Here is an 11,897-nt window from a genome sequence, read left to right on the forward strand (position 1 = left end):
CTGTAAAATCACAAAAATCTGATATATGCTTCAAAGTTAAACTCAAATCTTCTCCATTGAATTTTGGACTATTCCTTAGACAATATGCATCCTTGGGAAAATGATTTGGGAAACCATGAATTCCTGAAAAATTTATGCATGCATACCTTGAAATAAGAATGGTAGCATCTGGGTCCTTCATAACTCCAGTGGAATCACCATGAATGTATGAATTTCGAATTCTTCAACAATGGAGTCGCCAAGGTAGATTGCAGCCTCGAAAACCTTTTGAGCTCCTGCTACCTTCAGAAGTTCAGCTTCATGATTTCGGGAAAGAATAATCTTCAGACTCCCGGCAGACGCACCAAAATGTTATCTAAAAATCAGACCCTGATAGGCTGCTGGTCAGGTTGACTCTAAGTAACTATTTCAAACCTACTTTAGGCTGAGGCTTAGCCTCCTCAACTTGAGAGGGCTCTCTCTAGATGGGTTTGTGATTTTAATTAAGATAAGATGGCTAACTCTTTGTGAAATAACTGAGACAAATATGGATGCTGGAAAAACATTAAACAAGTTTCCATTGGGCCTATGGAGTAAACAACACCTTAATAAACAATGATCTTGACTTTACATAGAAGTCAGGGCATTCAGCGTTTGAATATTCAGAACACAACTCATATGGAACCACAGTTTATAAATGCATACAGGAAATCAGAGCACAATCAGTGAATTCTGAGTGATTATACATCTATACAACTGTAAAAAATTAAGGAAAGGAAAAGATCACACATTCTGAACATAGAAATCCTTCATGAATCCTGAGAAGTAAAGCCAAATTATATTACTGAAACTCTGTCTTTACATAAGCCAAATACAATGCTCTGTCTTAAAGTTTTCCAACCCTCATTACATTGTTGTTTCAGCTATATATATAACTCTTATTCTAACTAATCGAGATTCCTCCTCCAGCATGAGGGGAATTCGAACACTACTTCTAATGACACCTATTAACCCTTTAACAAACTAATAAATACAACTGACTACTAATTGACAGCTCTAGAAACCTAAAACAATTAGGATTCTAATTCTACATCATGCTGAACATAGCATTTATTACAATCAAGATTTATTCCCTGACAAGTGGTCTCTTTTAGTTTGGATGTGGTAGGTGTTTGTAGCTGCTTGCTAGACTTTGATGTCGCACTTTCTCCATTGCCCCTGAAAAATAGAAAACTGTCCCTGTTTATCGGCCTTTGGTTTTTCTCAAAGATGTTCGAATCCAATGAACTATGCCCTTCATCTTTGATTATACAAAACATATCAGAATGCCACGTCCTTGATCTGTTGTCCACCTTTGCCATGTGTGAAGATAAAAACCTCCTCCAAGCTGTCTGACATACCATGGACTAGTAAATGTGACCACTTTATAACAAAAAGTTCAGAATTGGGTTCGAATATATGTTTCTTCTACCTGTCTTGCCCTTGTTTAAAGTTGATACCTTTAAATCACTCTTTGAGGATATTCCTTTTTCAAAACTTTTCCCTCGGTCTCACAAAATCGGTTGACTGAGTTTAAATTATGTAGCTTCAACAGTTTCGTAGCGCACTACGAAACTGCTGAGCGTTAGGCATCCTCTTCAGCAGTTTCGTAGCACGCTACGAAACTGCTGGGTAATTCCAAAAACACAGTTTCAACCCAAAATCTGACTGTCTTCAAGTAACAAGGAAGAAGAGATGTATGCCAATCATTGGCAATGAAGACAAAATCCTCCCCATAAGGTCCACTAAAGTGTTCACTGCTTGAGAGATTAAGAATCCTTGGAGCTTCAATAGCTGCTTGACATAAGAGGCTAAAACGAAGTTCATTGTCTTGGGTTTTTATCCCTGAACAAGAGATATCTGCATGTAAGACCTTTGGATTGTCTTTTTTCTACTGTGTGTCTGCCAATGAACACATATGAAGGCCTTCCCTCATGTTCATCAATGACCCGTTAAACCAAAAATGTTGTGCATCTGGTGAAGCCAGAGCCTTCCCAGAAGTCATCTCTATGGCATTTTGCAAGAGGTTAGCACTTTCTTTTAGTTCAGTTTCTTCTTTCAGAGAAACCTTCTGATTATCCTCAACTGGAGTCTGAACCATTGACCAAAAAGTAAAATTTGGTCTGATAGATCTGTCTGAGCATTTCAGTAAATATGGGTCAAATGGAAAGAACATGTCGAGTCTCTCAACACCCTCAAAGGCCTTGGATTCCTCTGTTTCAATTATGTTCTTTGAACTTGTGAAGCCTAAAACGTCAAATAGATGAACTGCTTTAACCTGCCTTAGAAATTCTTCTACGACTGATGGCAAACAAATCTTTAAAGGATTCAACTTGTGCTCAATAATCTTTTTCAGTGGTAACTTCTCTAACAGTAATCTCTGTTCAGGATCATCTATAAGCGACTTCATTCGGAAGCAAAGTATATACATAACAGCCTGACATGCTGAATAGAATACCCCATGCACTCCTGGATTCACAGGCTTCCTCTCCTCGTTATGATTATACGAGTATTGCAAGCACCAATCCACCAACCTTCTTAATGATGCAGAAACAACAGATAAAGGTAGGTATTTAGCACGAGACAAATAACTAGATAGGTAAGCAGCTGCAGTCATCCTTGTATTCCGTGGGCGAGATTTATTGACAAAAATATCACACAGCATTGAAGCAAAGTTTGCACCGCATGTCTTTGGAGCCAGAGAGCATAGATAGAAGACAAGAAACTGAGTAAACTTAGACTTGTGAGTATTCAAAATAGTTGATTGAAATGAGTGCATGAGTGTATCATAGACCTGTGGCAGGCGACCCTCATCAGCACATAATTTCAGATGTTCTAAAGTCATTTCCATTAATACATCCATCTTATCTGCAACACCCCCCAGACTCTGCATAGAAGAAGGTTTTGGCAATTCAACATTTGCCTCGCTACCAGGCTTCCCAGGTTCTTCATTTTCTTCATCATCTTCCATTTCCATGTCAAATATGTACACCTTGCTTGAGTCTTCATGTAAAATGTGTTCCCATTTTATTTCAACATCAATTTCAATAAGCCTGTCCACCACTGCCATAAGTAATCTATTACCAATAATTTCCCCAACAGCACTGCTCTCCACTCTAAGCATGTTCTCAACATACAAGGCATTCCAGTCTTTATGAATAACTCTGTGTGGCATCCTTCGAATAATTATTTGTTGCAACCTTAATGAAGCAGTTGGCACAAGCTCTGCAATTTGTTGTATTGCCAAATGCACTTGGTCCAGAATTTCGCTTTTCCTTGCTAGCTGTTCTGTTTTCTTCTGGAGGAGTTGGTCTGCAGTTAGCCCACCTAAAATCAAGCGCCTGGTAAGGGAATCCATGAAGGTGGTAATCCACATGAAGGCGGAAGAAAATTCTTGACAAGCATGTCTAAGCACCTATCCACTAATCCTCCATTTGATGTCACCAAATTGATGATAACTTCCACTAACCCATCTGCTACATCCAAACTGAAATTCCAAAAGCTCATACCAAGCACAAAACTAAGAAGAGAACCATGGTGGTGTTCATTAATAGAGGAGACTGACTGAGAAAGGGCCTTCAATGTCATCACAAAAGCTGCTTCCTGAGAAGGATCCCCAGCTTCAATATTATTAAGGTCTTGAAGGAGTTGATTATAACATGTTGCATCCCCCTGTGAGACGGAGATTAGAGCCTGGCGTATCCACAATCTGGCAACAGAAAGCACCTCTTTGTTAGTTGCAGTGCTCGTGCCCATCCCTGTCAATCGATTAACGTCCGGGGCTTCGACCTGCATACCCATCAAATGGCGGCAGCAATAACTATTGAAATTGCTTCTAAATTATTGGGGATTAGCGGCTAGAACCACAAATTTGCTACTGTTCTACCGCTCTATATTTTTTAATTGCCGAATTTCTTCGAGCCCGAGATGAAAAATCCCTTCAAACACCTACTAGATTGGACCGTGAATATGTCAATCTAGAAAACTGATGTTAAAACGCAATGGAGTTTTAGCGCGTTGCTTGAAGTCATTCAATGGAACTAATGTCGGCTGGCAAGCTATCGGGATGACAGCTGGGGTGAGATTTGCTATGGATCAGCACGAATTCCCGATTTCATAGCGCAGTTAGTGCAAAATCGGTGTTTTGCGCTACGAAATCACCTAGACGGAGGTTTCTGCGCTGTGAACTTTGAAATAGGATTGACATATGGAGCTTAGGTGTGGTGTGAGACCATTGATGGACTAAAACAGAGAATTGACCCGATTTGACACACTAGCAAGACTCTTAACAAGACTCTAAAACAAGATGAAAAGACTAGGCCCAAAACTGACACCAACCCTTTGACAGATAATCGAACTGAGGTGAACAATTTAAAATTTTTTCTTGAGTGATAACACTACTCATCTAGAAGCTAGAGGAAAGAATGGAAATCCAGAAGTTGGGGGACCATCCCAACCCACTATAAGCAAGAGCAGGGAGAAAAGAAAGTAGAAGTGGAAAGCAAGGAAGGGTAACACTGCACAAAAAGGAAAAGCTTCATGCACTCACTATAAAAAGGAGGGGCATGATGACGAGCACTGTTGGATTCTGCATCCAGAGCTGAGACCTAAGAAGTCTGAGGGCAAGAAGAAGAAAGTTACTGCAGCTATTCAAAAAGATTTGGGGTCAGACTCGGGAGATGAAACAATCATTGCAGCCACAGGTATAAAAGGTAAGAATTCTGAAGCATCTACTAGTAATTTTGCTCAATCTGTTATTGATGAATAACATGAGAGAAAAAGACATGAGCTTTTCCATATTCGAGTTATTTCCAAAAATCAAAAGATTGATACTTTATTTGATAATGGCTCACAAGTAAATTTGATTTCTGAAGCAATTGTAAAGAAATTGGGATTAGCAACTACACCTCATAAGAAGTCATACCCATTAGGATGGTTGAATGATAAAGCACAACTACAAGTGACTAGACAGTGCAAACTAAAGTTTTCTTTTGGGTCAGCATTTGTAGATGAGGTTGAGTTAGATGCAATTCCTTTAGATATATGTGGAATTGTTTTAGGAAGTCCTTACTTGTATGATAGAAAAGCTATTTTCTATAGAGCTGAGAACAAGTATCTACTTGTTAAAGATGGAATCAAATACTTTGTAAGAGCTCATAAGCTCAAGAACAATTATACTCTCGTAAACTCAGGACAGATGAAAAGAATAATAAATTCATGCAAACAGTTCTTACTAATGGTTGTAAAGGAAAAGAAATCTGATAAAACCAATGTATTAGGGGGTTGTAATGTTGATCAGCAAGTTGATATAGAAAAGATTGTTTCAGAGTATGATGTCTTATTTCAAGAACCACAAGGTCTGCCACCCAAAAAGGGAATAGTACATGATATTATTTTGCAGCAAGATGTTCCTTTGCCTAACATTGGGATGTACAGGTTATCTGCTTTAGAGAATGCTGAAATCAAGAAGTAGGTGCAGGAGTTGCTCGAGAAAGGGTTCATTAGGCCTAGCACGTCACCATGTGGGTCACCAATTGTTTTGGTGAGAAAGAAAGATGGCTCGTGGAGAATGTGCATTGATTACTGAGCACTGAATAAGATAACAATCAAAAATCGTTATCCTCTTCCTCGCATAGATGATCTTTTAGATCAATTGAAGGAAGCTATTTATTTCACCAAGCTGGATTTCCACAGTGGATACCATCAGGTCAGAGTTGCAAAGCAAGATGCATGGAAGACTGATTTCAAAACAAAGTAGGGATTGTATGAATGGTTGGTTATGCCTTTTGGCCTAACTAATGCTCCTGCCACTTTCATGAGATTAATGAATGATGTACTCAGACCTTTTCTTGATGATTTTATTATTGTGTATCTGGATGATATTTAGATTTTTAGTAAAAAGTGGGAAGAACATTTAAAGCATTTTAAGCAGACATTAGATGTTTTGAGAAGAGAAAAACTTCATGTTAAACTCTCCAAATGTGAATTTGGCAAAACCTATCTAAATTATTTAGGTCATATAATAGGGGGAGGTGAATTGAAAATAGATCCATCTAAAGTGGCAGTCATTGTAAACTGGCCTAAACCCAAGTCTGCTACAGAAGTGAGAAGCTTCTTAGGAGCAGCACAATATTGGAGGAAGTTCATTTCAAAAATTTTCCCCAATTACAGCTTCCTTACATGCTTTAACAGGATTGAACAAGGTGTTTTAGTGGGGAGGCAAACAACAAAAAGCCTTCGACACCTTGAAAGAAAAGATTAGTACAACACCTATACTAGCACTGCCAGATCTACAAAGACCATTTGAGATCCAAACTGATGCCAGTGACTATGCCATGGGAGCAGTGTTGACATAGCACGATAAACCCATATGTTATCATTCTGAGACTTTTAATCTTGCAGTAGTTAACTATCCTACATATGATAAAGAATTGTATGCATTAGTTCAGAGTGTGAAAAAGTGGAAACATTACTTAATGGGCAAAGAAACAGTAATACATACTGATCATCAGCCACTTCAATATCTACACTCCCAAACTAAGTTGCAACAATCAAGACATTACAGATGGATGGGTTTTCTACAACAGTTTCATTTAGTCATTAGATATAAAAAGGGCATACATAACAAGGTTGCAGGCATGTTATCTAGACCCATTATAAATGCATCTACCATACTTAAGCATAATTCTGTGGTGCATGAAAGCTACATAGAACAGTATGCTCAGGACATGGACTTTAAAAATGTATATGCAACTTTGAGTCAAGGCAAAAGAGTAGAAGAATTGGACTATCATGTGAAGGACCGACTCTTATATCATTGTGGGAAACTTTGCATTCCACAAACTGAGAGAGTAAAGATAATTAGGGAAGCACACACTTCTGTGATATCAGGTCACTTTGGGGTAAGTAAAACAGTTGCACAGTTGCAAAGGTTCCGCGATTGGCTGAAAATGAATGAGACAGTTTCTAGATATGTAAAGGGATGTGCTATGTGTGCTAAAAGCAAGCCCAGTAACAGAAAACTAGGCTTATACACTCCATTACCAGTTCCTTCTCACCCTTGGGAAATCATTTCCATGGATTTTGTTGGAGGACTGCCTAAATCTAGGAAAGGTCATGATTATCTATATGTTTTTGTGGATAGGTTCAACAAAATGTGTATTTTAATACCCTGTAGTAAACAGATTACAGCTGAACAAACTACAAAATTGTTCTTTGAACATGTATGGGTTCATTTTGGATTACCCACTTCTATTGTATCTGATTGAGACACCCGATTTGTGGGGAAGTTTTGGTCAAGTATGTGGGAACTAATGGACACCAAATTGAAGAAAAGCACAGCTTTTCATCCACAAACAGATGGCCAGACAGAAGTAGTTAACAGGACGGTGATCCAATTACTGAGAGGATATTGCAGCAAACATCCTAAGCTTTGGGATGAGCACTTGTGCTATGTGCAGCATGCTTACAATAGAGCCAAACACTCTTCTACACAGAGATATCCTTTTGAGACCTGTTTTGGTTTCATACCAAGGTCTCCTTTGGATTTTGTCTTTGGTAAAGATACCATGGTTGATAGACACAGTGATGTGGACAAGGCAACTAGGTTCATTGAACAGATCCAGGAGATCCATCAGGCAGTACAGGAACAGCTGGAAAAGAGCCAGGCCAAGTACAAGGCTAGGCATGATAAGCATCGGATGGAGCATAGTTTTCAAGTTGGAGACCAAGTCTGGTTGTATATCAGCAAGGACAGGATGCAAGGTGAAGGTAAAAAGCTAAAACCTATCAGGTATGGACCCTTCAGGATACTTGAGAAGATTGGTGAAAATGCTTTTCGCCTTGATCTACCAGCTTACATGCACATCTACTTAGTCGTGAACGCAGATTGTTTGAGGTTGTTTGAAACTTCAACGATTGAGGACCCTGAAGAATAGATTCAATTGCCTTCTGTTGACGACCTGCTACCTGAATATCTTAATGAGTTGTAGGAAGATACAGTGCTGGACAAGAAGGTAAGGACAACACGCAGTGGACAAGTGGAATACCTTAGGATTGGGCTTAAAGGTTTAAATCCAAGCAGTGCGAAGTGGATTGAGATTGGAAAAGTGAGACAACAGTTTCCTCACTTAGTCGATGCTTAAAGAAAACTAACTTTTGGTGGTCCAAAATCTTTTCAGTAGGGAGGTCGTGATCTGAATCGGATCCATAACCGACTGTCAAAGAATCATGACTAAATCAGGTCGAACAAATCTTTGAAAACTCCAAAACAATGATAAAAAACACCTTGAACCAGTGGCCATGGCATCCGGCATGGAACGACGAGGACCTCGTTCAAAGCGCGCTAACCGAGGCCCATGGAGACTGCGCAGGAGGCCAAAACAGCCCCTGGGAGCCCCAGATCGGGAAAAGGAGGCGATTTTGATGCGCTAATTGTGCATCGCTAGGCAAACAGGGCCGAAATGGAAAAGCCTTAAGCACTTGGTGACGTTGGGAGCCGGAGAACCGCGGGCAGAAAAAGGAAAAAGGGCTAAAGGATAAAGGCGGGACCCGCGCTATGGAAAACCGGCGATATTGATCGGGGCGCCTTTGAACGGTAAGAGGTTTTGGAGGAAGCGGAGCGATCACACTCAACGATCGACGCGTGGCAGCTGAGGTGAGAGAAAAACCACCGCGATCGCGCGCTATCGGTCGAGTAAGTTGACCGCGCTCAACGTGCGTATGACGTTGGATCTAGAGGGGCCCAGATCGGACGGCTGAGATTGTGCCCAATGGAAAGAAGCGGAATCGACAAGAAATTAAGCCATGTTCTAAAGGAATTTGGAATCTGTTTGACCACCACGGTGGAGAAAGAACGCATACCCAACGTAACGGAAGAAACGAACCAACGAAGCATGCTGGCACCATTTAGAGGGAGACACGTGGCTACTTCCCGAGCGTTCATGCTGACGCCTGTTATCTCAAAATCAGGCCCTGGAAGGCTGCAGACCAGGAAGACTTCAAGTAACTGTTTCAAACCTACTTTAGGCTGAGGCTTAGCCTCCCCAACCTGAGAGGGCTCTCTCAAAGGATTAAAGGTTTTTGATTATGATCAAGATGGCTAACTCTTGTGAAACAAATAAAAATGAAAATGGTGGAAACACAACTAACAAGTATCCATTAGGCTTATGGAGTCATATATGATTCAGTATTAACAGTAGGGTTAGCTTTGCATAGAAGTCAAGGCATTCAGATTTCAACATATGTAGAGCACACCAAACACATAGAAGGCAGTTTACGAGTATATGAAGGAAATTAGAGCACTGTTAGTGATTTCTAAGTAATCACATACTCATAACACTGTAGATAACATGAAAAGACAACAAAAGAAACTCATCACATTGAAATCTCTATGATTCTTGAGAAGCATAAGCCAGTATTGTATTACCAAAAAACAGAGTCTTTACATAAGCCAAATATCAGAGCTTTTTTCCATAAATTTCCAACCCTTTTTACATCAGCTCCTCTGCTATATATAGAGCTCTTTTACCTAACTGAGATTCCTCCTCCAACATGAGGGGAACTCGACTTCTCCTTATACTGACACCTATTGAACTTTAACTACTTATTAAATACAACAAACTGCTAACTAGAGTTTTTTAGAAACCTAAGACAATTAGGAGTCTAACTCCTTATCATGCTGGTAATGTCATTAATTACAATCAAATTTAGTTCCCTGACAAGTGGTCTCCTTCAATTTAGCTGTGGTGGATGTTCTAAGCTTCTTACTGGTCCTTAATGTCGTATCCCTTTACCTCTGCTGAGAAACAGGAAACTGCCCCTGTTTTTATGCTTTTGGTTTCCTCAAAGATATTCGGAAGTAATTAACCATGTTGATCTTCTTGAATTAGTCAATCAATCCATTGGAGTGCCACGTCCTTCGTGTGTTGTAAGCCTTTCCCATGTACATGTGTGCTGACAAAAACTTTTTAATGCTGATTGAAAAGTCCTTCAAAATTTGGTTGACTGAACGTTAATTATGCAGCTTCAGCAGTTTCGTAGCGCGCTACGAAACTACTGTGTATTATGCGTATTTACCAGCAGTTTCGTAGCGCGCTACGAAACTGCTGTGTAATCACAAAACACAGCTTAACATCAAAATCCGACTGACTTGAGCCTCATTTAACTTGACATATCCCTTTCAACTGCCTTGAAGTTATCAAAACTGAGTGGGGATGTATCACTCTTCAAGAAACTGTAACAAGGAAAATCATCAAAACTTTGAATGTAACCTTACTTGCTGTGTGGTTTCTTTAAGGAGATCTTTCCCGCTGCCTTAGCTGCAGCTTCAATTCTTCAATTTGCTTCTTCATGACTCTGATCCCAGCTCTCAGCTTTGTATTGACCTTTCTGATGAATTGTGCTTCCTTTATTGCAGGGACAGTCCAGCTACGGAATTGAACATTACAGTCGACCACCTCGGGTATTTGAAATGTTTTGTCCTCCCATCGAGCTTGCATTTGGTTAAAATAAGCCTCCTTGATTGCATGTTTCCTGGAGGCTTTCTTCAGTCTAGCAATTTCAAAGTTTGCCAATTCCAACTTTCTTTTCAACTCTTCAACACTATCTTCTTCTTGAAGGGTAACTGCTTTACCTTTATCTTTTCCTTCATGAGACTGTGTTATCTCCTCTGTTTCATCTGCTCCTGGCACTATCTCCTGTATGTGTTTGAAATTCCTCGTTATGGGTCTTCTTGGCTTAAAGACGAATTGAGCAACCTGATCATCAAACTTGAGTTTTTTCGAGGCTTTGATTCTCTTAGCCTTGTCTTTTCCTGACTCTATCAAATCTGCTTGAACCAGGGGAGATTCCTCGATATCAATGGCTTGCAGTAAATCATTCAAGTCTCCCTTTGAAACAGGGCTTTCTTCAATAAGCACTGATTTGCCTTTTTCTTTAGCTACCTGGCTCCTAGTCCTTCTTCTTTGGACTCCTTCACCTGTGCTTGATTCATGTGCACCTTCTTTGATCTGAGTTTTCTCTTTGAGGGACTGCTGGGGTGTATCTTGGATAATCAGTGGCTTGGTGGGTTCCCTTACTTGTTTCCTAGCCTTTAACTTTGCAAACCTCCTGGATCTCGTTTCTGCCTGATGACCAGTTGTTGTTGGAAGATCTTTTGCAGCTTGAGGACTGAGACTGGTCTCGTTCTTGAAACCAGACATGAATATGAATGTGGGCCAGTCCATACCTACTCTCTGGAGTTCATGCAGAATGATCAACTTAATTAAACCGAGGTGAAACAATGAGGTCTCACAAGCTTCTTTCCTTAGTTGCACCTTATCACACTTTTTGCTTAAGCTACGAAATAAGTAAAAAGGTAAATCAAGGGATATATTTCCTGTAAAATGTAGCAGAAGCTTGAAATGTTATGAATACACCTTATTATATCTCCCTTCACAGGTAAGGTACCTCTGTATACACGTAAGTAGATTGGCATATGAGTCCTTGACATAATTTCTAGGCATAGACTTATTTAAATCTGAGTCAATGTACTCCGACTTTAGAAATTCTTTGCAGGGGGTCATATCAAATTTGAAATTTTTAAACCAATTTTCTTGTCCCCTTGGAATCTCAGTAACTGTGGATATTACCTCTGGTGAAATTTGCAATTCAAGCATCCCAACCTTTGAATTCAGTCCCGTGAAATTCAAGGCAAATTCCTTGGTGATTTGTGCATGACCTCCCTGGAGTTTCTCACAAAAATTCCAACATCCAACCTGCTTGAATGCATGCTCAACTTCTTTGTTTTTCAAGATAATGTCTACACCTTCAGGTTCGTTTCTCAAACATCTGCCTGATCTGTGGTCTTTTCTTTCTGCAGATCCCTCCATGAGACTTCA

At 39.9% G+C, this 11,897-nt stretch overlaps 1 pseudogene; it reads right to left on the reverse strand.

The window, feature by feature from the left end:
• Positions 1-1,909: 1,909 nt before the first annotated feature.
• On the reverse strand, positions 1,910-4,078 carry LOC149173150 (uncharacterized; annotated as a pseudogene).
• Between the last annotated feature and the right edge of the window lie 7,819 nt (positions 4,079-11,897).

This window comes from Pinus tabuliformis, chromosome 4_2 (assembly GCF_031772625.1).
Source record: "Pinus tabuliformis cultivar Carrire ecotype Pingquan chromosome 4_2, CPIR1, whole genome shotgun sequence".
In the NCBI taxonomy this organism is placed as follows: domain Eukaryota; kingdom Viridiplantae; phylum Streptophyta; class Pinopsida; order Pinales; family Pinaceae; genus Pinus; species Pinus tabuliformis.